At 44.4% G+C, this 27,678-nt stretch overlaps 1 long non-coding RNA gene across 1 annotated transcript in view; it reads right to left on the reverse strand.

Annotated features, from left to right (window-relative positions):
- The window catches only part of LOC127577937 (uncharacterized), a 32,182-nt gene extending 9,710 nt beyond the window's left edge, over nt 1-22,472 (reverse strand). The window contains exons 1-2 of the long non-coding RNA XR_007957464.1: nt 22,365-22,472; nt 10,689-10,851 (exon numbers count right to left, since the gene is read on the reverse strand). This is a non-coding gene — a long non-coding RNA (uncharacterized LOC127577937). The remainder of the gene's footprint in view (nt 1-10,688; nt 10,852-22,364) is intronic.
- Between the last annotated feature and the right edge of the window lie 5,206 nt (nt 22,473-27,678).

A 27,678-nucleotide genomic window follows, 5' to 3' on the forward strand; every position in this document is an offset into this window, starting at 1 on the left:
GCTCCAGCCTCAGCGGTGTTTTCATCCTGTGAGATGTGGGAGTTCTGGGAGACCTCCAGTCTGCCTGATTGCTACATCTGCATGAGGTGCATCCAGCTGCAGCTCCTTACAGACCATGTTAGGGAACTGGAGATGTAGCTGGATGGCCTTCGGCTCCTACAGGAGAACAAGGAGTTCATAGTTAAGAGCTACAGGGAAACAGTCACTCCTAAGCTGCAGGAGGCAGGTAGCTGGGTGGCTGTCAGGAGAAGGAAGGAGAATGGCAGGTAGTGCAGAGTACCCCTGTGGCCGTTCCCCTCAATAACAGGCATACCGCTTTGGATACTGTTGGGTGGGGGCAGGGGGAGGGAATGACCTACCAGAGAAAAGCTTCAGTGACCAGGTTGGCACTGAGCCTGGTTGTGTGGTGCAGAAGGGAAGGGGGGAGAAGAGGAGAGCGGTAGTGATAGGGGATTCCAATAGTAAGGGGGGGCAGACAGGAGATTCTGTGGATGTGAAAGAGACTCCTGGATGGTATGTTGCCTCCCTGGTGCCAGGGTCAGGGATGTCTCAGATCAGGTCCACAGCATTCTGAAAGAGAAGGGTGAACAGCCAGAGATCATGGTACATATTGGTACCAATGACATAGGTAGGAAAAGAGATGAGGTCCTGAAGAGGGAATATAGAGAGCTAGGTAGGAAGCTGAAAAGCAGGACCTCAAGGGTAGTAATCTCTGGATTACTGCCTGTGCCACGTGCTAGTGAGGGTAAGAATAGGATGATTTGGCAGATGAATGCGTGGCTGAGGAGTTGGTGCAGGGGGCAGGGTTTCAGATTTGTTGATCATTGGAATCTCTTCTGGGGAAGGTATGACCTGTACAAAAGGGACAGGTTACACCTGAACTGGAGGGGGACCAATATTCTTGCAGGCAGGTTTGCTAGAGCTGTTGGGGAGGGTTTAAACTAGTTCAGCTGGGGGATGAGAACCCAGAGGTTGGTTCATTTAGTGTACAAGTAGATGCAGCATGTAAAGACTGAGGAAGGATAGACAGTTGAAAGGGCAAAATTGCAGTCAGTTGGATGAGCTGAAGTGTGTCTATTTTAAAGCGAGAAGTATCAGGAACAAGGGTGATGAGCGTGGGTAAGTACATGGAACTACGACGTTGTGATCATTACAGAGACTTGGCTGTCACAAGGGCAGGAATGGTTCTGGATATTCCAGGGTTTAGATGTTTCAAAAGGGACAGGGACGGAGGTAAAAGAGGTGGGGGAGTGGCTTTGCTGATCAGGGACAGTGTCACAGCTGTAGAAAGAGAGGACATCCTGGAGGGATTGTCTACTGAATCAGTGTAGGTGGAAGTCAGAAACAGGAAGGGAGTAATCACTCTATTGGGAGTATTCTATAGATTTCCCCACCCCCCAAACAGCAGCAGAAACGCTGAGAAGCAGATTGGGAGGCAGGTTTTGGAAAGGTGCAAAAATAACATGGTTGTTGTCATGGGTGACTTCAACTTTCCTAATATTGATTGGTACCTCCTTAGTGTAAAGGGGATAGATGGGGCAGAGTTTGTTAGGTGTGTCCAGGCCGACTAGAGGAGAGGCCATTCTGGACCTGGTACTAGGCAATGAGCCTAATCAGGTTTCAGATCTCTCAGCGGGAGAGCATTTTGGAGACAGTGACCATAACTTCTTGACCTTTACTACAGCCTTGGAGAGGGACAGGAGCAGACAATATGGGAAAGTATTTAATTGTGGGAGGGGGAATTATGATGCTATTAGGCAGGAACTTAGGAGCGTAAATTGGGAACAGATGTTCTTGGGGAAGTGCACAATGGAAATGTGGAGGTTGTTTAAGGAATACTTGCACAGGCTTCTGGATAGGTTTGTCCCATTGAGGCAAGGTAAGGATGGTAGAGTGAAGGAACCGTGGTTGACGTAGAATATCTTGTCAAGAGGAAGAAAAAAGCTTACCCGAGGCTTAGGAAGCACTGATTAGACAGAGATCTGGAGTGTTACAAGGTAGCCAGGAGGGAGCTTAAGAATGAACTTAGGAGAGGTAGAAGGTGGCCTGAGAAGTCCTTGGCAAGTAGAGTTAGGGAAAACCCCAAGGTGTTCTACGTGCATGTGAAGAATTAGAGGATGACTAGAGTGAGGGTGGGACTGATTAGGGATAAAAGAGGAAACATGTGCCTGGAGTTGGAAGAGGTAGGCGAGGTCCTTAATGAATACTTTGCTTCAGTATTCACCGGTGAGAGAGACCTTGACGTTTGCCTGGATGGCGTACACAGGCTGATACGCTAGGACATATCGATGCAAGGAAAGAGGATGTGCTGGAACTTTTGAAAAATGTTAGGATAGATAAGACACTGGGGCTGGACAGGATATATCCAAGGTTATTACAGGAAGCTAGAGAAGAGATTGCTGCATCTTTGGCAATGATCTTTGCATCCTCACTGATCAAAGGAGTAGTGCCAGATGACTGGAGGGTGGCAAATGTTGTTCCTTTGTTTAAGAAAGGGAGTAGGGATAACCCTGGGAATTACAAGCCAGTGAGTCTTACTTCAGCAGTGGGCAAGTTCCTGGAGAAGATTCTTAGACACAGGATTTATGGATATTTGGAGAAGCATAGGCTGATTAGGGACAGTCAGTAGGGTTTTGTGAGGGGCAGGTCATGCCTTATGAGCCTGATTGAATTATTTGAGTATGTGACAAAGCACATTGATGAAGGCAGAGCAGCAGATGTGGTGTACATGGATTTTAGTAAGGTGTTTGATAAGGTTCCTCATGGAAGGCTCATTCCCTGGCATGGGATCCAGGGAAACTTGGCTGCGTGGATTCCGAATTGGTTCACCCATAGAAGACAGAGGGTGGTGGTAGATTGACTTCAACCCAGAAAAGTGTGAAGTGATATACTTCAGGAGATTGAATTTGAAGGCAGAATACAAGGTTAATGGCAGGACTCTTAGCAGTGTGGAGGAACAGAGGGATCTTGGGGTCCACGTCCACTGATCCCTCAAGGTTGTCACGCAGGTCAATAGGGTTGTTAAGATGGTGTGCTGGCCTTCATTATTCGGGGTATTTTCAAGAACCATGAGGTAAGGTTGCTGCTCTATAGAACTCTGGTTAGACTATATTTGCAGTATTGTGTTCAGTTCTGGTCACCTCATTATAGGAAGGATGTGGAACCTTTGGAGAGGGTGCAGAGGAGATTTACCAGGATGCTGCCTGGATTGGAGAGCACGTCCTGAGGGTAGGTTGAGTGAGCTAGGGCTTTTCTCTTTGGAGAGGAGGAGGATGAGAGGTGACTTGATAGAGGTGTACAAGATGATAAGAGGCATAGATCAAGTGGACAGTTAGAGACTTTTTCCCAGGGTGACAACGGCTAACATGAGGGGACATAATTAATGTGATTGGAGGAAAGTATTTGGGACGGGGGGGGGGGGGGTGGGTGGGTAGGAGATGTCAGAGGCAAGTTGTTTTCTTTTTTAAAAAAAAGTGGCAGGTGCGTGGAACGTACTGCCAGCAGAGGTGGTAGAGGCAGATACATTAGGGATATTTAAGAGACTCTAAGATAGCCACACGAATGATAGCGAAATGGAGGCCTATGTGGAAGAGAGGGGTCAGATAGATCTTAGAGCAGGGTAAAATGTCAGCACAACATCTTGGGCTGAAGGGCCTGTACTGTGCTGTATTGTTCTATGTTCAAGAGCCTGAACTTAGAAAAAAATACTTGGGTTTTCAGCTTGGAATAAAAGGAGTCTGTGATGACATCTCCCAGCAGAAGAAAACATTAACTGGTAGGACAAGAGTTAATTTGGACTACCACTTTAAGAGTACAACAGAATCATACCACAGTCACATTTAGAAAAGACAAATGGAAGAGTCAACCAGAAGTTTCAGAGAGCGACCAAAGGTTGGACTGCACTATGGCATAGAATGCTGAAGCAAAAACCCAGGAATCACAATAATTTTGGGGCAGTGGAAGTTGGGGTGAGGAATATAGTATTCTTCCTGTCTTAAAACTACGTGATCATTTAACATTTACAGTAACCTGCTTTATACAATCATTCCAGACTAAATCCTAGGGAATGATTGAACCCATAGATAAACAGCTGCTTGGCAGATATACCAGTCATGTTTTTGTTGTGGGTGCTAGGCAAGGGAGATTGCATCAGTTGTATTTTTCACTGGTTGCACAGGTGCTGATCACAAAGAAACAGACTAAAGTATACAGGAGAACTTTGCAAGGCAAGAACAGAAGCACCCCATATTCTCCATTGTTTTTATTTCCCTTTTGCACTACTCCAATGTAGTTACAGATGGAATGATCTGTCTGGATGGCTTTTCACTATCTCAGTACATGTGACAATAATAAACCAATAACCACTTGTCTACAGAATCATTCCAAGACAAACAGAAGATCATCAGGATGCTGGAGATGCAAAATTGATCCACAAGGATGATACCAGACTGAGAGGTTATACCTCCAGAAGATCAAATAGCCTGGGACTTTTTCCAGGTAAAGAGATAACAGAGTTTTGATTGGGTGGACTGATGAGTTCAAGACTAGAGAAATCAAATGTACATTGGACAGTCACCAATAAAATCTAATATAAAATTCTTAGCTAGAGAGGAGAGAACGTGTTATACCCTCCCATAGGGAGAGGCTGGAGTACAGAATGGTTCCAGTTCAGGGGGAGTTTGGCATGTGTGAGAATGAAAGGATTAGAAGGAGAGGCTAATGGAGCAGAGATGAAGTGGAGGACAAACTGACCCACATTTCCCAATTCTGCACTGCAAAACAATGCAATTTGTTGGAGTAGGAGAAAAACAATGACACCTTGATATCAGTTTTGCGAACAATTTACTATTTTTATCTGTCATGGTATTATGCTGTCATAGATGGCTGTGTCCATCACATTTGATGCTGTACAGTATATATGCATTTGCAATATAGAAGCATTAATTACTTTGAAGAGCTAGCTGTCATCAGTTGGACCGTTTTCAATACTTCACACCAGAAATTTGAAATTTCAAAGCGATCATAATGGAATTCTCCCACATTGCATGTCATCTTCTTTAAAGAACTTCAGTGAGTAGTTATCTCCCAAATCTGCATTACTTTTCCCAGAACCACTAACATTTCTGTACTGGCCTTATGTTGAGTTATTAGTAACACAATAACAGGGTACTTACAAAATTAGATAATTGGGCAAAGTCAACATGGACTTATGAAAAGGGAACTTGTGTTTAACAAAGCCAAAAGTTCATTTTTGAGCTTGCAGCTAACAGGATAGATAAGTGTACAGCGCATTTGGACTTCCAGATCCATTCAGTAACATTCCACACAAAAGGTTACTGCATACAGGGATCATGTGATCAGGGATAATGTATTGCTATAGACATTGGTTAAAAGGCAGGAAACAGTAGGAATAAACAGCTGATGATTATTGGGTTTAAGAAGAGGCATATCATCCAATTATCATTATCTAAATAACATTGGGTTCCAAAATTTCATGGTGTACCCTACCTCACCACCAGCCATCTCACCTCTCCAACGTGTCAGGTTTGTTACACTGCAGTCCAACATCTACTTTTGGATGAAGGCTAAATACTGGGAAGACGAGAGCTATTGTATTCGCTTCCCATGACAAACTTAGATCCCGAGCCCCCAACTCTTTCACTGGCAATAGTGTTTTTACCTCAGTTATACCATAGAACAGTACAGCACAATACAGGCCCTTCAGCCCACCATGTTGTGCTGACCTTCAAACCACTCCTAAGACTATCTAACCCCTTCCTCCCACATATCCCTCTGTTTTAAATTCCTCCATATGCTTATCTAGCAATCTCTTGAACTTGACCAATGTGTCAGCCTCCACCACCACCCCAGGCAGTGCATTCCATGCACCAACCACTCTCTGGATGAAAAACCTCCCTCTGACGTCTCCCTTGAATTTCCCACCCATTACCAAAGCCATGCCCTCGTGTTTTGAGCATTGGTGCCCTGGGAAAGAGGCGCTGGCTGTCCACGCTATCTATTCCTCTCAATATTTTGTATACCTCTATCATGTCTCCTCTCATCCTCCTTCTCTCCAAAGAGTAAAGCCCTAGCTCCCTTAGTCTTTCCTCATAATCCATACTCTCTAATCCAGGCAGCATCCTGGTAACTCTCCTCTGCACCCTTTCCAACACCTCCACATCCTTCCTATAATGAGGCAACCAGAACTGGACACAGTATTCCAAGTGTGGCCTAACCAGAGTTTTGTAAAGCTGCATCATTACTTCACGGCTCTTAAACCTGATCCCACGACTTATGAAAGCTAACATCCCATAAGCTTTCTTAACTACCCTATCCACCTGCAAGGCAACTTTGATCTGTGGATATGAACCCCCAGATCCCTCTGCTCCTCTACACTGCCCAGAATCCTGCCCTTTACCTTGTACTCCGCCTTGGAATTTGTTCTTCCAAAGTGTACCACCTCACACTTCTCTGGATTGAAATCCATCTGCCACTTGTCAGCCCAGCTCTGCATCCTATCAATATCCCTCTGTAAGCTTCGACAGCCCTCCACACTATCCACAACACCACCAATCTTTGTGTCATCTGCAAGCTTGCTAACCCACCCTTCCATCCCCTCATCTAAGTCGTTAATAAATATCACAAAAAGTAGAGGTCCCAGAACCAATCCCTGTGGGACACAAGTCACAGCCCTCCAATCCAAATGCACTCCCTCCACCACAACCCTCTGCTTTCTACAGGCAAGCCAATTCTGAATCCACACGGCTAAGCCTCCCTGGATCCCTTGGCCTCTGACCTTCTGAAGAAGTGTACCATGTGGAACCTTGTCAAACACCCTACTAAAATCCATGTAGACCACATCTACTGCACTACCCTCATCAATCTTCCTGGTCACCTCCTCAAAGAACCCTATCAGGCTAGTGAGGCAAGATCTTCCCTTCACAAAGCCATGCTGGCTGTCCCTAATCAGTCTATGATTCTTTAAATGATCATAGATCCCATCTCTTAGAACCCTTCCTAGCAGCTTACCCACCACAGACAAGGCTCACTGGTCTGTAATTCCCTGGACTATCCCTACTACCTTTTTTGAATAAGGGGACAACAGTCGCCACCCTCCAATCCTCCGGTACCATCCCCGTGGACGAGGACTCAAAGATCCTAACCAATTGTTCAGCAATCTCCCTCGCCTCACGAAGCAGCCTGGGGAATATTCCGTTAGGCCCTGGGGACTTATCTGTCCTAATATTTTCTAACAGCTCCAACACATCCCCTCTCTTGATATCTACATACTCGAGAACATTACTCTTACCAACACTGTCCTCAGCATCATCAAGACCCCTCTCCTTGGTGAATACTGAAGAGAAGTATCCATTGAGAACCTCACCTACTTCCACAGCTTCCAGGTACATCTTCCCACCTTTGTCTTTAATCAGACCTACCTTTAGTCTGGCCATCCTTCTGCTCTTCACGTATGAGTAAAAAGCCTTGGGATTCTCCTTAACCCTACTCGCCAAAGCCTTTTCATGTCCTCTTCTCGCTCTCCTCAGCCCCTTCTTAAGTACCTTCCTTGCTACTCTATATTCCTCATGAGCCCTGTCTGATCCTTGCTGCTTACACTTTATGTATGCTGCCTTCTTCTTCCTAACTAGTTGTTCCACCTCTTGTCACCCATGGTTCCTTCACCCTGCCATTCCTTCTCTGCCTCACCTGGACAAATTCATCCCTATCATCCTGCAAGAGATCCCTGAACATCGACCACATCTCTATAGTACATTTCCCTTCAAAAATGTCATCCCAATTTACACTCCCAAGTTCTTGCCTCGTAACCTCATAATTTGCCTTTCCCCAAATTAAATATCTTCCCGTCCCTACACCCTTAGATAGATATAGACCCTATAAACATAGGGTGAAATATCTAGACCCTAGGTTTGCCTTAAACCTCTCTGCATCTCCAGCTCTCCAAACTCAACTCTGACCAAGATTTTGGTGAGCTGCCCTTATCTTTCTGGCTCAGTGTCAAATTGTGTTCAGCAGCATCCTTCTGAAATGCTATCCCATGTTTTACTACATAAATGCAAAGAGTTGTTACTGTTGTAGAGCATATCACGTGATCAGAACTCGTGAGCCATCACATCTGCTTTGTTCCCACTACAATCCTGCTCACTCCCCCTTATCCTTCATACACTTCCCACCAAATCAATAAATGTGTGGATCCTCCTTCAATGGTCTGTATCAGAGAACTCATTCCTTCAGCATATATATTCTTCACTTATTTTCCCTATAATTCTTTGTGGTAGAATCGTGCTTGTGCTGACTGATTTCTGCAAGGACAAACAGCTGATGTGATGTAATCAGACTTTGAGGCCTTTCTAAAGGTGCCACACAAGAGATTAAAGAGTAAAATTACAGTACATGGTATTGGGATGGATTGAGACCTGGTTAATAGACAGAAAACAGTAGGAATAAGATGGGTCAATTTCAGGCCAGGAAGTGAAGGCTAATGGGATGCTGCAGGTTTTAGTGCTGGGGCCCCAAGCTGTATCAATGATTTGGATAAGGGGCATAAATGTAATTTGCCCTAGTTTGCTGACCTAAAACTAGGTGGCAGAGTGGGCTGAGGGAAGGATGCAGAGGGTCTCCAGGGGTATAGGTCAGCTACATAAATGGGCAGGGACTTGGGAGAAGAAATACAATGTAGAAAATGGCCCATTACAGGAAGGACGTGGAGGTTTTGGAAAGGATACAGAAGAGCTTTACCAGGATGCTGCCTGGATTAAGAGGATATGAGCCATAAGGAGAGTCACACAGCACGGAAACAGGCTCTTCAGCTCAAATGGTCCATGCTGACCAAGATTCCCATCTAAGCCAGTCCCATTTGCCTGCGTTTGGCCCATATCCCTCTAAAGCTTTCCTATCCATGTACCTGTCCAAGTATCTTTTAAATGTTGTTAATGTACCTGCTTCAACTATTTCCTCTGGAGGCTCATTCCATATACTGACTACTCTCTGGGTGAATTGTTACCCCTCAGGTTCTTATTAAATCTTCTCAAGTCCCAAGCAGCTCAACTTCTCTCTATAACTCGGCACTCCTCTCTCCCCTACCACCCTCCTCACCTCCTCCTCCTCCCCCCCCCGCCCCCCCAAGTCCAGGCAACATCCTATTAAACCTCCCTCTGCACTCTCTCCAGCTTAATGACGGCTTTCCAATAGCAGGGTGACCAAAACTGAACACAGTACTCCAAATGCGACCTCACCAATGTCTTGTACAACTACAAGATGACATCCCAACTCCTATACTCAACGCCCTGACTAATGAAGAGGTTGGACAAACTTGGGATGTTTCCTCTGGAGTGGAGGAAAATGGGAGATCCAATAGAAAAGTTTAAGATTATGAGAAGCATAGATAAGGTAGACAGAAGTTTTCCCCAGGGTAGAAAGGTCAAATACTGGGGGACATGCATCCAAGGTGAGAGGGGGAATGTTTAAAGGAGATGCACGGGGAAAAGTTTCTTTTAAAACAGTGGTGGGTGCCTGGAATGTGCTGCCCGCAGTGGTGGTGGAAGCAGATATGGATGGCAGTGGTGTTTAAGAGGCTTTTATGCATGAATATGCAGGGAATGGAGTGATATGGATCATGTGCAGGCAGAAGGGATTTAGTTTAATTTGGCATAGTGTTTGGCACAGACATGGCAAGCTGAAGGCCTGTTTGAAGTTTTATGTTCCATGTCTCTGGTGCTGTGAGGCAGCTGCACTACCAGCTGCAACACTAGTTCAAAAGAATGAGAGGTGATCTCATTGAAGTGTACAAATTCCTTACCGGCTTGACAGGGTAGATCCTGAGTTGTTTTCCCCTCACTGACGTGTCAAGAACCAGGGCTTAGTGTCTCAAAATAAAGGGTGGCCATTCCGGACAGATGAGAATAAATTTCTTCACCCAAGTAGTGGTGAACCTTTGGAATTTTCTACCCAAGAGAGCTGGTAAGGCTCAATTTCTGGGTATATTTGAGACAGATCAATAGATTTTTAAATAACAAGGGAGTTATAGAGTATGGGATAGTGCAGGAAACTGGCACTGGGGTAAAAGAATGGTCTACTTCTCCTCCTTTCCAGTAGGTCCTCTACCCTTTCCTCATAACCCTGCTTATTTATCCAGTTCCTCTGCAAAGTTACTACTGGATCTATTCCTGTCGGTTTTAAACATCACATTCCAGATTACAAGACATCTCTGCTTAAATTTCTTCCTGCATTACTAACTCTTTTAGCAATTTCTTTAAATCTGAGACCCAATCTGGCCCAGTCTTTTGAGCCACACAAAAATAATTAGTCCCCAATCTATTGTTGATGACTCAAACTGGCCACCTACACCAATTTATGAATGTTCTGGCTCAGTATTTACCCAAAAATAAGGCAAAAATGTGTCAATATCATGCAAACTCAAGAAGTTCAGAGCAGAACCAAAGCGTGACCACGAAGTGTACATCGTATCAAGCTACCTGGACAAGGCCTACTAGTCTTGGGTTACAATAGTATTTTTCACTGCACATCTCCATGTTTTCACACCTAGTACAGCAACTTCCAGAACATTTGACAGGTCCAACACATACTTTAAGATATTTATAATTTAATTTATTGACTTAGCAAACCCTTGTAAAGAACTCCTTCCACAATATTTACTTGTAATATCTCACCAATTTGGAGGGAGAAAGATATTCTTCAATAAGAAGACCAGTTTCATCTTTAACAACCGGATTAGGATTTAGCAAACCAGGATGTCCAAACTCCAGCACCCTAACTGTTGCAGTTCCTGTGTGCGGAACAAAGGCTGGGCATTGATGAAGTTCCATTGATACCCTGGAAACAGAATGTTGATGAGTAAAATTGCAATTTATTTCATTATATCACTTTATTTTTGGAGTGATTAATATAATTCAGTTTCTAAATAGCCCATAAAAAAGAAATTTAAAGCCAAAGTGCACAATGCTGTTCTCAGCAAGCAGTTGAGTACATGAGGGTTATAGTGACTAATTCTTTTTTTTAAATATACAAACACAATGGAGAATGTCCTTTAAGAATAATTAAATTCAAATTATTATCCAAGTGCAGTGCTTTATTGTTGTAGGTTGGAAATTTTGCAGGTTGGAAATAGCTTCCAGCCTTTCAGGACGCACATCTGACACTGAACCATACAAGGGGGTGTTAAAGGCAGAGGACCAAAGAACTTAATCAAAGCAGCTTTAAGGAACCAAAGAGTGGATTCACACAAGAACACAACAAAATGGGAGCAGGTCCATCAAGCCTGGCCTCAAATCTTCGGTGTCAGCTTCCCATATGATGCCTGACTAGCTCAAGTCTTCAACTGAATCAATATGTACACTCTGACTCTTTTCAGAATGTCCCAAAACACTTTGTAGCCAAGAAGTAATTCTGAACTGTAGTCACTGCTGTAATGTAGAAAAACCAACAATTTGTGTTTTGATTTGTTAGTCTTCAGGTGAATATGTAAAATCCATTGTTAATCTATGATCAGTAAAATATCAGCTACCAAGTCATTTCTGGGGTACCCAAGCAAATTCAAGTAATGCTATTTCCCACAACTCTAACAGGATGTGGGAAGTCAGAAAGACCTCTGACCAGTGCCCCTAACGACTACATTGGCAAGTGTATCTGGCTGCAGCTCCTTGCAACTGCGTTAGGGAACTGGAGCTCGATGAACTCCAGATCATTCAGGAAGCTGGGGGTTGATAGACAGGACTTCCAGGGAGGCAGTGACATTGAGGCTGCAGGATGCCCTCAGGATGCAGGTAGCTGGGTGATGAGAGTGAAAGGGAATAGGCAGTTAGTGCAGGGTACCCCTGTGGCCATTTCCCTCAATAACAAGTATACCACTTTGAATACTGTGGGGGGGGGGGGGGGGGGGGCGTGGGAAGAGACCTAACAGGGGAAAGCTGCACTGAGCCCAAGCCTGGTTGTGTGGTGCAGAAGGGAAGGGAGGAGAAGAGAAGGGAGGAGAAGAGGAGAGCAGTAGTTGATAGGGGATTTATTGGTTAGGGGAACAGACACAAGATTGTCAGCAAGAATGAGACTTGTGGATGGTACATTGTCTCCCAGGTGCCAGTGTCAGAGACGTCTCGGATAGAGTCCAGTGGTCTTAAGGAGGAGGGAGAGCAGCCAGAAGTCATGGTACATATTGCTTATCAACAAAAAAGTTAGGATAAGTGATGAGGTCCTGAAGAGCGAAATATAGGCAATTAGGAACGAAGCTAAAAAGCAGGACCTCAAGGATAGTAATTTCTGGATTGCTGCTTGTGCCATGTGCCAGTGAGGGTAAGAATAGGAAGATATGGTAGATGAATGTGTGGCTGAAGAATTGGTGCAGAGGGCAGGTTTCAGATTTGTGGATCATTGGGATCTCTTCTGGGGAAGGTATGACCTGTACAAAGGGATGGGTTACACCTGAACTCAAGAGGGACCAATGTCCTTGTGGGAAGATTTGCTAGAGCTGTTGGGGAGGGTTTAAACTAGGCTGGCAGGGGGATGGGAACCAGGGTGTTAGGTCAGATGATGGAGCAGTTGGTGTAAACGTAGATGCATTATGCAGAGAGACTGAGGAAGGATAAGTCATAAATGCAGTCAGTTGGATGAGTTGAAATGTGTTTTACTTTAATGCGAGAAGTGTTAGAATAAGGCTGATGAACTCAGAGCACGGATCAGTACGTGGAATTATGATGTTGTGGCCATTACATAGAGCTGGCTGTTGCAAGGGCAGGAGTGGCTGGTTGAGGTTCCAGGTTGGATGTTTCCAAAAGGAATAGGGAGGGAGGTAAAGTTGGGAGTTTGGGGGGGGGGGGGGGGGGGGGGGGGGGGGGGGGGGGGGGGGGGGGGGAGGGAGGGGGGGGGGGGGAGGAGAAAAAAGAGTGGCATTGCTAATCAGGGATAGTATCACAGCTGTAGAAAGAGAGCACATTGGGGAGGGACTGTCTACTGTCAGTGTGGGTGGGAGTCAGAATCAGAAAGGGAGCAATCACTCTATCGGGAGTATTCTATAGCTCCCCCCCCCCCCCCGATACACTGAGGAGCAGATAAGTAGGCAGATCTTGGAAAGGTGCAAAAATAACAGGGTTGTTGTCACAAGTGACTTCAACTTCCCCAATATTAACTGGCACCTCCTTAGTGCACAAGGTTTAGATGGAGGCAGAATTTGTTAGTGTGCCCAGGAAGGATTCCAGACAGTATGTGGACAGGCCACTTAGAGGAGATGCCATACTGTATCTAGTACTAGGCAATGAATCTGTCAGATGACAGACTCTCAGTGGGTGAGCATTTTGGAGATAGCGACCACAACTCCCTGACCTTTAGCAGAGCCATGGACAGGGATAGGAGAAGATGCTATGCGAAAGTATTTAATTGGGCGAGGCTAATTACAATGGTATTAGACAGGAACTTGGGAGTGTAAATTGGAACATAGGTTTCTCAGGGGAAATGCGCAGCAGAAATGTGGAGCTTGTTTAAGGACCACTTGCATGGGGTCTGGATAGGTTTGTCCCACTGAGACAGGGAAAGGATGGTGGGTGAAGGAATCAGGGTTGAGAAGAGAGGTGGAACTTTTAGTCAAGATAAAAGGAGGAAGCAAAAATCATGCAGGGTTCTTGAGAGTTATAAGGTAGCCAGGAAGGAGCTTAAGAAAGGACTTAGTAGACCTCAAAGGGACATGAGAAGGCTTTGATGAGTAGAATTAAGGAAAACCCCAAGGCGTTCTACCCCCAAGAACAGGATGACTAGGGTGAGAGGAGGACTGTTCAGGGATAAAGTGGGAAACGTGTGCCTGGAGGCAGAGGAGGTAGGGGAGTCCTTAATGAATACTTTGCTTTAGTTTTCACTAGGGAGAGGGACTTTGATGAATGAGAGGTCAGCGTAGAACAGGCTAATGTGCTGGAGCACGTCAAGGTTAAGAAAGTGGTAATGTTAAAAAAAAAGACATTTAGTTGGATAAGTCCCTGGGGCCAGACGGGATACACCCCAGGCTACGATGGGAAGCGAGGGAAGAGATTGCAGGGCCAGTGACGATGATCTTTGCATCCTCCCTGGCCACAGGAGTGGTACCAGAGGATTGGAGGATGGCAGATGTTGTTCCCTTGTTCAAGAAAGGTAATGGGGATAATCCTGGGAATCATACACCAGTGAGTCTTACATCAGTGGTGGGCAAGCTATTGGAGAGGATTCTTAGGAATAGGATTTATGAGCATTTGGAGAAGCATAGTCTTATCAGGGATAATCAGCATGGCTTTGTGAGGAGCAGGTCATGCCTCAAGCCTAATTGAGTTTTTTTTGTGCTGGTGACAAAACAGATTGAAGGTAGAGCAGTGGATGTGGTGTATATGGACTTTAGTAAGGTGTTTGATAAGGTTCCTTATGGTAGACTTATCCAGAAAGTCATGAGGCATGACATCCATGGAAACTTGGCAGCATGGATTCCAAATTGGCTTGCCCACAGAAGGCAGAGGGTGGTAGTAGATGGAGTATATTCTGCCTGGAGGGTCAGTGACTAGTAGTGTTCCACAGGGATCTGTTCTGGGACCCCTACTGATTTTTTTTTAAATAAGTGACTTGGATGAGGTAGTGGAATTAAGTTTGCAGATGACAGGCAGGTTGGTGGTGTTGTGAATAGTGTAGAAGGTTGTCGTAGGTTACAACAGGATATAGAAAGGATGCAGAGCTGGGCAGAGAAGTGGCAGAAGGAGTTCTAATCCAGAAAAAGTGTGAAGTGATACACTTTGGAAGAATGAACCCAAAGGTGGAGTACAAGGTTAATGACAGGATTCTTAGCAGTGTGGGAGAACAGAGGGATCTTGGGGTCCAAGTCCCTAGATCCTCAAAGTTGCTGCACAAGTTGATAGGGTGTGCAGTGTGCTGGCCTTCATTAGTCAGGTGATTGAGTTTAAGAGCCATGAGGAAACGTTACAGTTCTATAGAACTCTGGTTAGGACCACACAGTCTTGATTTCAGTTCTGGTCACCTCATAATAAGCGTGAGGAAGCTTTAGAGGGTGCGGAGGAGATTTACCAGGATGCTGCCTGGATTAGAGAACATAGAAAACCTACAACACAATTCAGGTCCTTTGGTCCACAAAGCTGTTCCCAACATGTCCCTACCTTAGAAATTACTAGGCTTACCCATAGCCTTCTATTTTCCAAGCTCCATGTACCCTCCATGTACGTAGGTAGGTTTGCACTGAAGCAGGGTCTGGAGTGCTTGTACAAATCCTTCTCCATTTAAACTCCAGTTTCAATGGAAATTTTATTGTACCATTTGTAACATGTATAAAAAAACATCCAGTAGTCCAGAAGATCTGCTCACCCAGCACCACAGTCCCAATGGTGCCAGATTATCAGAGTTTACTGTACATTGTATAGATTTGGAGTCTTAGAATGGGAATGAACAGGTTTCCTTTCCTGAAGTACATTATTGAACCACGTGAGTCACTACTATCGATAATAGCTTCTTAAATCATTGATTATTTAACTGAATTTGAACCTCCCATCTGCCTTCAATGAATTTTTAAACTTGGGACCCCTCGATCATTAGCTGTAGCATCCGAATGACTTGTTCAATAATTTAAACTTGTTCATGGGCTGAAAAGTTTCCCCTGAGGGAGAGCAATTTGAGCAAAGCACATCGAAAATCTGCTCCACTGGGATGTTAATTCCAACAAAAAACCTGTTCTGGGACTTGTCCAAATGCAGTAAAGTGGCACCTTGCAGGTTGCAGGTGTGCTTATGCTTTCAGATCCTAAAGACTTTTTTTTAATTGAGTTATGGGGCACAAAACAGCATGAAAATCCAGCACTTACTGCCCATTCCCTATTCTCCATAAATGAGTGCTTAGAATGACCTACAAGCCAGACCAGGTACGGATAGCAGATAGCCTTCCCTGAGGAAGGGAAGGAGGAATTTTACAGCAATCCAGGAGTTTCAGGTTGCCACTATTGATAAAGTCTGTATTCCCGATTATTTAATTCGCTGAATTTAATTTGCCAGCTGCCGGGCTTTGAATTTGTCACACTCCAGAGCACTGGGTTGCTGGTCCATTCATACTGTTGTACAACAAGGAAACAGGCCCTTCAACTCACCACTTCCATCTACACCAATCCTACTTGCTGGCACCAGGTCCACATCCTTCTATGCCTTGCCTATTCAGGTGCCTGTCTCAATGTCTCTTATAGGTTTAAAGTAAGGGAGAGAATGGGAACCCAAGGGGCAACCTTTTTCACCCAGGGGTGGTCTGTATATGGCAGGAGCAGCTAGAGGAAGCTGTAGGGATGGGTACAATTACAAGATTTAAGACATTTGGATAGATGCATGGATAGGAAAGCTTGATGGATTTGGGACAAATGCGAGCAAATGGGACTAGATTAGAAGACCATCTTGATCAGCATGGACCAGTTGGGCCAAAAGGCCCATTTCCATGCTGTACAACTCCAACACTATAACTGCAGTGACTGTATCAAACTCCACCACCTCCTGTAGCAGCATGTTCCAGATATCAACCACTCTGTGCAAAGAACTTTCTCTTCAGATCCCCTTTAAACCTCTTTCCTTTCACATTAAGCTTTGCCGTCATTACTGATACCCCTAACATGGGTAAAAGATTCCAACTATCTACCCCATCCATGCTTCTTATAATCATATTAACCTCTCAGGTCACCACTGAGCCTCCTCCGCTCCAGGGAAAACAAACCCAGCCTATCCATTCTTTCCCCACAACTAAAGTCCTTCAATCCAGAGAACATCCTGGCAAATCTCCCGTGCACTCTCTCCAGCACAACCACAACCTTCCTACAGTGTGCTGGCCAGAACTTTGCACAATGCTCAGAGCAGTCTAATCAATGTTTTGTAAAGTTTCCACATAACATCCCAACTTTTATATTCTATGCCCCAAACTATGAAGGCAGGCACGCCGTATGCCTTCTTTACTGCCCCATCTACTTGTGTTGCCATTTTCAGTGAACAATGGACTTGGACTCAAAGGTCCCTTGGTTTATCAACATTACATAGCACCCTACCATTTACTGTTTATGTCCTACCCCTACTTGACTTCCCAAAATACATCACCTCACACATGCCAGGATTAAATTTCATCTACCAATGCTCCTTCCAGCTATCTGATATACATCTTACTGTAGTCCAAGACAACCTTCCTCACTATCTACACACCATCAATTTTCACGTCATCCATAAACTTACTATGGCATTCCTCCTACATTCACATCCAAGTCATTAATTTATCACAAACAGCAAGGGTCCCAGCACCAATACCTGCGCTACACCACTTGCCTTCCAGACAGAAAAATATCCTTCCATCACTACTCTCTGCTTCCTATCAAAGAAATTTTGGATACAATTAGCCAGCTCTTTGGATCCTATGTGCCTTAACCTTCCGGACCAGCCTACCATGCTGCACCCTGCCTATATAGACTTTAAGGCATTTGACAATGTTCAATCTTCTTGGTTATCTCCTCAAAAGATAGGCAGCATTTGCCCTGCACAAAGCTTGACTATTCCTGACAGATTTTCTAAATGCACACAAATCCTATCCCATAGAATTTTCTGTAATAATTTCCCTACCACTGACGCAAGGCTTGCTGGCCTTTGGTTCCCTGGCTTATCCTATCATCTTTCATAAATAAAGGAATACATTTGCTATTGTCCAAATCTTCTGGCACCTCACCTGCAGCTAACAAAGTAAAAATCTGTCAGGACCCAGCTATCTCCTTGCTTCCAGAGCAACCCAAGATAAATCCCCAGAGCTGGATGAGATCTATCAACCCTTATGCGCCCCATGATATCCAATACCTCCTCCATAACACTGACCTGAGCAGACTATCCACATAACCCTCCCTGAACTCGCTATCTTCCATGTCCCTCTTCCTGGTCAATAGAAATGAGTAGTATATGCAACTGCACCATGCTACTGCACGAAGGACAATCCCCAAGCTGAAAATATTGAAATTTGCATCTTTGAGGCATTCTGGAATCAATATTGCTTAGTCTTTCTGACTCAGCCAAAAATTCATTCCTGTCAGAGTGATGATTTAATCCATTCTCTGACAAGTTTTGTCATGGTGTCCCTTTTAGAAAGGATTTTGATTTTCCAGTGTCAGATTACTAGCTGTAAGACTCCAGGCAAGATCAGAACAGGATTCCTCTGGGAAGCCTTGGAATGATAAGAGGGAGGACATGCAGACACTTGTTGACAATCCATATTGCAATATCAGGGGGTAGGGAAGGAGAGAGGAGGGCACTAGTGATAGGGGACTCTATAGTTGGGGGTCAGACAAACGATTCTGTGGACACAGGAAGGAAACTCAGATGGTAGTTTGCCTCCCAGGTGCCAGGGTCTGGGATGTTTCAGATCGCGTCCAAGATATACTGCAGAGGGAGGGAGAAACAGCCAGAGGTCATGGTACATATTGGTACCAACGACATAGGTAGGAAAAGGGGATGAGGTCCTGAAAAAACTATAGGGAGTTAGGAAGGAAGTTGAGAAGCAGGACCTCAAAGGTAGTAACTTCAGGATTACTGCCTGTGCCATGCAACAGTGAGTATAGGAATAGAATGAGGTGGAGGTTAAATGGGTGGCTGAGGGATTGGAGTAAGGGGCAGGGATTCAGATTTCTGGATCACTGGGGCCTCTTTTGGGGCAGATATGACCTGTACAAAAGGACAGGTTGCATTTGAATCCCAGGGGACCAATATCCTGGCGGGGAGGTTTGCTAAGGCTACTGGGGGAGTTTAAGCTAGAATTGTTGGGGGGGTGGGATCTGAACTGGAGAAGAGGTGTTTGGCTCTCAAATAGAGAAAGCTAGTAGTCGGTATGAGAGGGGGGACAGGCAGGTGAGAAGGGATGTGCTCAGACCGTTTGAGATGTGTCTATTTTAACGCAAGGAGTATTGTGACAAGGCGGGTGAGCTTGGATCGATACTTGGAGCTATGATGTGGTCGCCATTACAGAGACTTGGATGGCTCAGGGACAGGATGGTTACTTCAAGTGCCGGGTTTTAGATGTTTCAGAAAGGATAGGGAGGGAGGCAAAAGAGGTGGGGGAGTGGCACTGTTGATCAGAGGATAGTGTCACGGCTACAGAAAAGGTGGACGTCATGGAGGGGCTGTCGTACGGAGTCTCTGTGGGTGGAGGTTAGGAACAGGAAGGGGTCAATAACTTTATTGGGTGTTTTTTTATATAGGCTGCCCAATAGTAACAGGGATATTGAGGAGCAGATAGGGAAGCAGATCCTAGAAAGTTGTGATAATAACAGAGTTGTTGTGATGGGAGATTTTAATTTCCCAAATATTGATTGGTATCTCCATACAGTGAGGGGTTTAGATGGGGTGGAGTGTGTTTAGGAAGGATTCTTGACATAATATGTAGATAAACCTACAAGAAGAGAGGCTGTGCTTGATTTGGTATTGGGAAATGAACCTGGTCAGGTGTCAGATCTCTCAGTGGGAGAGCATTTTGGAGATAGAATTATGATCACTCTCTACGATAGCACTGGAGAGGGATAGGAACAGAGACTAGAAAAGGCTTTTAGTTGGGTAAAAGGGAATTATGAGGCTCTCAGGCAGGAAATTGGAAGCTTAAATTGGGAAAAGTACAGAAGAAATGTGGCAAATATTCAGGGGATATTGATTGGAGTTCTGCATAGGCATGTTCCAATGAGACAGGGAACTTACGATAAGATACAGGAACTGTGGTGTACAAAGGCTATAATAAATCTAGTCAAAAGGAAAAAAAGCTTACAAAAGGTTCAGAGAGCTAGGTAATGTTAGAGATCTGGCTGAGTACAAGGCTAACAGGAGGAGCTTAAGAAGGAAATTAGAGGCAGAAGGGGACATGAGAAGGCCTTGGTGGGCATAATTAAGGAAAACCCCAAGGCATTCTACAAGTATGTGAAGGGCAAGAGGATAAGATGCGAAAGAATATGACCTATCAAGTGCAAGTGGGAAAATGTGTATGGATCCAGAAGAAAAAGCAGAGGTACTTAATGAATACTTTACAGTCAGTATTCACTACGGAAAAAGATCTTGGTGATTGTAGTGGGGACTTGCAGCAGGCTGAAAAGCTTGAGCAAGTAGATATTAGAGGTGGCACTGGAACTTTTGGAAAGTATCAAGTTGGATAAGTCGCCGGGACTGGATGAGATGTACCCAGGCTGCTGTGGGAGGCAAGGGAGGAGATTGCGGAGCCTTTGACGATGATCTTTACATCATCAATGGAGACGAGAGAGGTTCCAGAGGATTGGAGGGTTGCAGATGTTGTTCCTTATTCAAGAAAGGGAGTAGAGATAACCCAGGAAATTATAGACCAGTGAGTCTTACTTCAATGGTTGGTAAGCTGATGGAGGGGATCCTGAGGGGCAGGATTTAATGAACATTTGGAGAGGTATAACATGATTGGGAATAGTCAGCATGGCTTTATCAAGGGCAGGTCCTTGCCTTACGAGCCTGATTGAATTTTTGTTTTGAGGATGTGACTAAACACATCAATGAAGGAAGAGCAGTAGATGTAGTGTATATGGATTTCAGCAAGGCAATTGATAAGGTACCCCATGCAAGGCTTATTGAGAAAGTAAAGGAGGCATGAGATCCAAGGGGACATTGCAATGTGGATCCAGAACTGACTGCCCATAGAAGGCAAAGAGTGGTTGTTGAGGGTCGTATTCTGCATGGACGTCAGTGACCAGTGGTGTACCTCAGGGATCTGTACTGGGACCCTTGCTCTTTGTGATTTTTATAAACGACCTGGATGAGGAAGTGCGGGTGGGTTAGTAAGTTTGCGGATGACACGAAGTTGGGGGTGTTGGTGGATAGTTTGTAGAGCTGTCAGAGGTTACAGAGGGACATAGATAGGATGCAAAGTTGGGCTGAGAAGTGGCAGATGCTGTTCAACCCAGATAGTGTGGAAGTGGTCCATTTTGGTAGGTCAAATATGTTGGCGGAATATAATATTAATGGTAGGACTCTTGGCTGTGTGGAGGATCAGAGGGATCTTGGAGTCAAAGTCCATAGCAGCTGCACGAGTTGACTCTGTGGTTAAGAAAGCATACGGTGTATTGTCCTTCATCATTGGGGAATTGAATTAGGAGCCGAGAGGTAGTGTTGCAGCTATATAGGACCCTGGTCAGACACCCACTTGGAGTACTGTGCTCAGTTCTGGTCACCTCACTACAGGAAGGATGTGGAAGCCATAGAAAGGGTGGCAGAGGAGATTTACAAGGATGCTGGCCTGGAATGCAGAGCATGCCTTATGAAAGCAGGTTGAGGGAACTCGGCCTTTTCTCCTTGGAGCGACGGAGGATGAGGGGGGACCTGATAGAGGCGTATAAGATGATGAGAGGTATTGATTGGGTAGATGGTCAGAGGCTTTTTCCCAGGGCTGAAATGGTTGCCACAAGAGGACACAGGTTTAAGGTGGCTGGGGAGTAGGTACAGAGGATATGTCAGGGGTAAGTTTTTTTACTCAGAGAGTGGTGAGTGCGTGAATGGGCTGCCGGCAACAGTGGTGGCGGAGGATACGATAGGGTCTTTTAAGAGACTTTTGGATAGGTACATGGAGCTGAGAAAAATAGAGGGCTATGGGTAAGCCTAGTAATGTCTAAGGTAGGGACGTGTTCGGCACAGCTTTGTGGGCCGAAGGGCCTGAATTGTGCTGTAGGGTTTCTATGTTCTAATGTTCCATCAATGCAAGTGCAATTTGGATGGATAGGGAAAATGAATGTGGGCATAAAAATGATTGCATAGGAATAGGAAGAGATGTGGGTTTGACTTTTCCCTTTTCATTCAATGAAAGCTGGGATGGAGGTTTCCCCAGTGTAATGAAACAGTTGTTGTTCAGGGGAAACTTGTTCAGCATCTGTCAATGGTGGCTACTCCACATCCATCTGCAAATAAACCATCTTGTGAGATGCTCCATGAATTTATGAGAAGCAGAATGCCATAGTGCCAACTACAGCCTCCATATATTAAAAGTATGGCAACCCAAGCATTACACCATGTCTATGCCAAAAGGCAAAGATGTGACAGGTTACACTTTAAGCAGAGAAGGAACAGCATCAATTGTTAATCATATCCAAGGAGACTACTCTGCAGGATGACACTTGAAAGGCAGCATTATTACATTTTCAGTTGTGCTCCAGGTATTAAGAATCAATCACATCGTCTAGCACTGGTGCAAGCACGGCTGCTTCCCTGAAGATATTTAGTAAGCTGTTAGAATTTTGGACTGTTGACAAAGATAAGGAAATATTTGAACTCAAGTCCTTCTGTTCCTTTCAATGTACCAACAATGCTTTAAGTAAACAAACTTACTTCTGCCATCACCACAGGAGAACTGCAAAACAGGAACCACAAGCCTAAGAATCTCCCAATTTGTCCCTTCAGTGATAAAGGATACAGCAATCTTCACAGGTTAATATCTGTAAACCAAAATCAGAATTATGCATCACAGACAATTCGAAATATTGCATGGATATTTGATCCTTGTAGAATATTATTGTTGTACTATTTAGGGCAGGTAGCAGTAGTGTAGTGGTTAGCATAACACTTTACAGTGCCAGAGACCCAGGTTCAATTCTGGCCACTGTCTGTAAGGAGTTTGTACATTCTCCCTGTGCCTGCGTGGGTTTCCTCCCGCATTCCAAAGACTTACAGGTTAGGAAGTTGTGGGCATGCTATGTTGGCCCTGGAAGCGTGGCGACACTTGCAGGCTGCCCCCAGAACACTGTACACAAAAGATGCATTTCACTGTTTCGATGTACATGCAACTAATAAAGATATCTTATCTACAGCATTAGGTTCTACTTCAGCAGAACAACCTCCTATCCAACAGAGACAGGTACAGTCTAAACTCGGAAAACTCATCATGACCTCCTTCCAAGATGCTACAGATCATGAACACTTAAATCTATTAGAAAAGACAAAATACTGGGAAATCCAGGTCAAGTTGCATCTGTAGAGAGTGAATGATGCTTAAGACTACTGCCTAGTTGCAAACATAGACCCCCCATTTCCCAGTGCCCATCTCTATTTCTCTATGCCATTCCTATACTGAGTTCTGTCTCTGCTCTCTCAATAAGGCTCAACTCATGCTCAAGGAACAGCATCTCAGCTTCGGAATAGGTACATTGGCTCTATTGAGTCTATAAGGCTGCAAACATTTCAGACAACCAACACTTCCAATATTCCCTATTTCCCTTTTACTATTTCAGGGTAATTCCACATCTTCCACTCACTCCTCCTCCAGACAGACCTTCTGTTCCTTCACATAGCCCATTACCACAGCACCTTCCCCATTAGTCGCTTAATCCCTTTTGTTCTTTGCTCATACCCCTAAACTCTTTACATTTTAAGCTCTGTATCTCCAATTATCCCGTTGTGATGAAATGTTATTAACCTGAACCTTTGTTTTTTTTCCTCAAGATGCTATTGACCTGCTAAGCATTTTCAGTTTTTCTGCTTTTATTTCAAATTCCTAACACCCAGAGACTTTTGTTGTTTATCTGTGCTAATGCTAGTTTTTCCAAGCTACCTATTTACAATGCATTTCTTCCCGTTACCCTAGACGTGCAAGAATGGGCATGTCTTTGGAATGCACATCTTAAAAACCAGTGCCCAAAGCTGTAATAATAATGGTGCCTACTCATTAAAACCAAAACTGTAGATGCTGAAAATCTAAAACAAAATTTCTGGAAATACTCAGCAGCTCAGGCCACATCTGTGGAAGAGACAGAGTCAATGGGTCCAGGTCTGAGACCCTTCGTAGGTGCTGAAAAGGAGACAAGAACTGGTGAAGCTGCAGGGATGGTGGGGGGGAAATGTCTCTGACAGGTGGCGACCATGGAGATGAGCTGTAAACACTTATCTGGTCAGTGAGTGAATGGGAGCAATTAGAGAGCAAGAACATAAACAAAATGTGGGAGTTGCAAAATGCAGAGGAGGACAAGCCCATCCAGTCAGATCAGTCACGTCCTCCACAGCCAGAGAGAAACAAAGGAAGGAAAGATAAAATCCGCTAACATGCAGACCGAGAACTCAGTACCTGAAGTTGTAGCCCTCTGGACTCAACATGCCATGACAGAAAATGAGGTACTGTTCTTCAAGCTTGCACAGTAAGGGAGGTCAGAGTGAGATTGGGATGAGGAATCAGTGACAGGCAGCAGGAAGCTCAGAGTTGCCTGTGTAATATCCTATACATTGAAGAGACCACATTGTGAATACCAAATGCCGTACACTGGATTGGAAGTAGTGCAGGTGAATCACTGCTTCGCATGGGTCTCTGGATGGTGGGAAGGGAAGAGTTGAAAGGCCAAGTTGATTCACCTGTCGTGGCAAGGGAAGTGCCATTAGTGGGGTGGGGGAGTCCTCTGCCACCTTCCCATCTAAACAAAATTATTAATCATTCAAAGTAGAACTGAATGAACAAGTCTACATTACTGTATTGAAGCAAAAACATTACAGATGTACACAAGATCAACACACTCCTGGCGTACAGCATGAAAACAGGCCATTTGTCCCACCACATCCATGCCAACCAGTGGGCACCAATCTGTATTTATCCCACCTTCCAGCACTTGGGCCATAGCCTTCTGTGCCAACGTGATTTGCACTTGGCTAGATACCTCAATGTTGTTAGCTATTCTGCTCACCCCTCACCCTAAATCTATATCTAGTTTTCTCTACTTCTAACATAGGGAACATTTCCTGCAGACTACCCCATCTGTACCCACATCTGGACACTTAAATGTTCCCACCATCTGCTCAGCCAGTGTTCCAGATTTCAACCACAGTGTGAAAAATTCTTCCTCAAATCCCCTCTAAATCTTTTATCCTTTATCCTAAACCCATGCCCTCTAGTTTCAAACAGCTCCATCATGGGGAAAAGTTGCTCACTACCCCTCACAATTTTGTATCCCTCCATCAGATTCCCCCTCAGCCTCCTCTACTCCAAGTAAACAGACCCAGTCTATCACCCTCTCATCATATCTGAAATACTCCATCCCAGGCAACATTCCGGGGAATCTCCTCTGCACCCACTCCAGTGTAACCACATCCTTCCCATAATTGGTGACTCAGTACTCTGACTGCAGCTGAACCAATGTTTCATAAAGTTGCCCCATAACTTCCCAGCTCTTATATTTTACACCCCAGATGATGTAGGTAAGCACCCTGTATGCTTTCTTCACCACCTTATCTACTTGTACTGCCACCTTCGGGGATCATTGGATGTACACCAAATTCCCTTTGTTCCTCAGTACTCCCTACAGCCCCACCATTTATGGTGTACATCCTACCTATGTGACCCCTAAAAGTGTATCACTTCACACTCAGCAGGATTAAATTCCATCTGTCATTGCTTTGCCCCACTTACCAACTAATTAATATCATCCTATAAACTAGAACTACCATCCTCATCATCAACAACCCCACCAGTTTCTATGCCATCTGTGAACTCACCAGTCATACCTCATTACCATCCAAACCTTTAATGTCTATAACAAACAATAAGGTGCTAGGGACAAAAATCACAGAAACAACCGTACACTATCACCTCTACCTCCCATTACCAAGCCACTTAAATCAACTTTACCAACTTAACTTGAATCCCAAAAGGTCTAACCCTCTGGACCAGTTTCCTATGTGGGACCTTGTCAAAGGCCTTACCGAAATCCTTCTAAAACTACATCAATCACACGGCTGTCAACAATGCGTTCTGTTACCTCCTCAAAGAGTTCAGTCAGATTGATGGAGACTGACAGTTGAAGGCAGTTTAATCAACGCATTCTCGAGAGTAACAGCGGATAGGCAATAAATGTCCTGACCACACCCCAATATGATTTTTTTTAAATATATAAATTGCTCATTATTCCCGAGTCTTGTAATAACTAAGTGTTTGTGCAGACATATGTAGCTGCCATTCCAGGTAGGGGTTCATCCAAAAGAGCCTCACACCTGAATTGAGCCATTATATCATGATTAGTACTTTTGAAAGGGAAAAAGAAATTTGTATTAGATAACTGGCTGGTTGCCATGGAGAAAATAAATAGTCACTGAATGAAGTCAGAACAATAAGACTGAGGAGATTTTCTGAAGGAATTACTTTATGTACAGACTCACAGAAATACATTCTATCTTGTAATTTATTTTTAAAAAAAGATTTTTACATTGAGAATGTCTCATAAAATGATCTGCCAAGTACGTTTAACCAAAGACCATTAACACTGCACCATAAGGTTTTCCTATATTATCCTTGAACTTAACCTGCCCTGGAAAATCAATGGATTAGGACCAACATTATAGCCACACGTGCCATGCATGACCAGAAACAAACTAACCAATAGGAGGTCTTAAAGTCTACAAAGGATAGTGGATATGTTGGTTGCAATCTACCAAAATTCCCTGGCTTCTGGAGGGGTCCCAGATGTATAGAAAAAGCATCAATGTAACAGGGCTAATCAAGGTAGAAGCAGTAAATTAAAGCCAGTTAGCTTAACATCTGTCCCAGGAGAATACTTGATCCATAATTAAGGAAGAAAGCCAGGACTTTTGAAAAAGCATTAGACAATTAAGCAGACTCAATATAGTTTTATAAAAAGGAAACCATGTTTGAGAAGTTTGATAGCATTCTTTGAAGATGTAACAAACGGGGTGGAAAGCGAGGAACAGTAGATGTAGGATACTTGGATTTCCACAAGGTATTGGATCAGGTGTCACATAAAAAGTTACAGCACAAGATATTAGCACAGGGTTAGGATATTATATTAGTATTGATAGAGAAGCAGAGAACCAACAGAAAAATGAAGTTGGGCAAATGGGTCAATTTTGAATTGGCAATCAGTAACTTAGAGAGGTGTCACAAGGATCAGGCCTGGAGTCACAACTAATTATATAATTCATTTGGAGGATTAGATGAAGAGATTGAGCATTCTGGAGCCAAATTTGTCAATGATAAAGTAATTATTTAAACAGAGACCACAAAATGTTGCAACTCAAGGGGTCTATGGGTCCTAGTACCTAAAATACAACAGTTTAGCATGTTCACAACAGCAAGGAAATAGGAAGGCTAATGCAATGTTGGCCCATGGAGTATAAAGGAAGAAAGGTTTGATGCAACTTTACAGGGAGCACTGAGACTGCACTGCAGTCTTGGTCTCTATATTTGACGAAGGACATATTTGTATAGGAACCATTGCAAGAAGGATCACAGGGTTGATTCCTGGATGTAAATTGGCATATAGAGAGGGTTTCAACACGTTAGATCACAGATAAGAGGGATTTCTTCTTTGTGAATATCTTGGCATTCTCTTAAGCAGAAAGCTACAGAAGTGATTGAACACATTCAAGGTAGGAACTGACCGACGTTAAACTAATGGGTTATGGGGAGAGGCAGGGAAGTGGGGCTGAGTGGCCTCCTGCTCCGCAGTCACAGCACAGAACTGTCCTCGTCACCACTCTCCGAGATGGGTCAGGGTGGAGCTCACCCGATCTTCACCACAGTGCTGGGCTGCCCCCACACCCCACAAACACCCCATCCCAGGACAGGGGGAGATACCAACCTTCCCCACCACCCCCATCTCTCCGGGGCACAGTGAGGGGGGCCCCGGGCCCCGACCACCCCCCTCTCCCC

Source organism: Pristis pectinata, chromosome 14 (genome assembly GCF_009764475.1).
Source record: "Pristis pectinata isolate sPriPec2 chromosome 14, sPriPec2.1.pri, whole genome shotgun sequence".
In the NCBI taxonomy this organism is placed as follows: domain Eukaryota; kingdom Metazoa; phylum Chordata; class Chondrichthyes; order Rhinopristiformes; family Pristidae; genus Pristis; species Pristis pectinata.